Here is a 1831-nt window from a genome sequence, read left to right as displayed (position 1 = left end):
GCATATATCCACCCCCCTCCCCTTACTTCACAGCTGAATCTGATAATTAAACAGTGTTGGATAGCTTCAGACACTTAAAGAGGCAGACCACCCTGCTACAGGCCATTCTAACTAGAGGAGAGGAGGAAGGGAAATAAAGGCATAGAGATATGAAATGATATGCCCAGAGGCAAAGGGCAGGCCAGTGGCAGAGCCAGGGCTGGACCCCTGGTGCCCTGCTCCTGAAGCATACCTACCCTATGAGTGCTGGCTATTGCCTGAGGGACCTGTCTGTGCACAAATACATGGGTAAGTGGGAAGTAGTGTCAGAAGAGACCCAGGGCCTAGGTTCCAGTGCAATCTTGAGTCCTGGTATTGGAATAGACATTACATTGGTGAAGTGTAGGGGGTACATGCAGGTGCAAGTGCACCCCAAGCGTAGCAGTGCACCCCCTATGAAAAGGTGCCTGAGGGCAGTTGCTGCTTACCACCCCCAACATCGACATTGCTGGAAGTGTCTGCAGGCTGTCCATGATCGCAGCTGGCCGCTGCCAGTGGCATCTGCAGGTGGTCACTGGCTCACCACCCCTCCCCACACTGCCAACAGCACTGTGGCTACCTGTGGGAGCTCCACTTTACCACCGCCACCACCAGCTATTTATAGACTTTGATGCTGTTCCACTTCCCAGATAATGAGGTCTGATCCTAGTGCTATGCTGGCTGCGTGCAGCAGCTGAGAGAGAGGGACAGAATGAGTCAATGTGAATTCATGGGCTGAGTTTTCAACCTGAGAGAAATGCTCTGTAGCCAGAAGAGGGCAGAGCCTGAAGAACCACGCATGAAGGTGCATTCTTCTGAGTTATCCAAGGCCTTAATGATGTTCCTCTAAGTCCACCTGGTTTGCAAGCATCATTTACTGAGCCATGGTAATGCTCTGCCTTAGTCTCAAATGGGGGTCTGCTCTAGTGCTGCCTGGGGAGACCCAGGAGCAGGATGGGGGCCTGAAATTGTAAGTCCACTGGTCCCTGAAACATTTACAGCACTCCATTAATGAAGCAAGCCCAGTGTGGCTTCCTAGATAAAATACATTTTAAACAGGTACAGTATATTTTAACTAGAATGCCAACAGAGCCACCTTACCATTCTTAGGTGGAGTAACATTCATTTCTGCCATTAGGTACTGTGGATATCTATAAACATTTCACTTATAATATACCTCAGGATTTCTCAAAGCACCTATGACAACATGAAAGATTGCAGGAGGATATTAGTTCTGTCATGTCAGCCTCTCCTCTTACATCCTCTTAATATCCATTTATTAACTTTATTTAATATTAAATGCATTTACTAGACCATTCTTTTAGACCAAAGAGTTGCTTGGAAAGTGTTCACTGCAATGAGTAAGATGTTTATTTTGGAGGAAGTCTCTATATCAGCCTTCTTCCCAGGCCCCACCTACTTCAGGAGGAATGGTTGAAGGCTTGTTCTTTGCTTCTTGGAGAAAGCAAAGCAAAAAAGTTAAAGCAGCCTTAAAGCTACTCTAATTTTCATCAGGGGCTGGGCAGGTCCACATCTAAACTAGGCACACAGAGAATGTAAAGAATGTCTCAAAGCTGTCTTTTTTCCTCTGCCCCTCTCCCCCCCCCGACCCCAAGTGCAAGTATGTGTCACTGAGAATGATGCAGATTTTCTCTGACTACAATGCATCTACAGTTATAACCTGTTTGTGCCAGGGATAAGCATAGAGCTTTGTTTGTGCATCACTGTGATGAACTGGACTGATGGCTTGTGATTTGATTTACATTTTGGAAGCAGGAGGGAGTTCGTTGTGCAGTCTACAAATACACTTGTA

This window comes from Gavialis gangeticus, unplaced genomic scaffold (genome assembly GCF_001723915.1).
Source record: "Gavialis gangeticus isolate Ggan-Ray unplaced genomic scaffold, GavGan_comp1, whole genome shotgun sequence".
In the NCBI taxonomy this organism is placed as follows: Eukaryota; Metazoa; Chordata; order Crocodylia; family Gavialidae; genus Gavialis; species Gavialis gangeticus.
The sequence above is the reverse complement of the archived record's forward strand: the minus strand, read 5'-3'. Positions refer to the sequence as shown.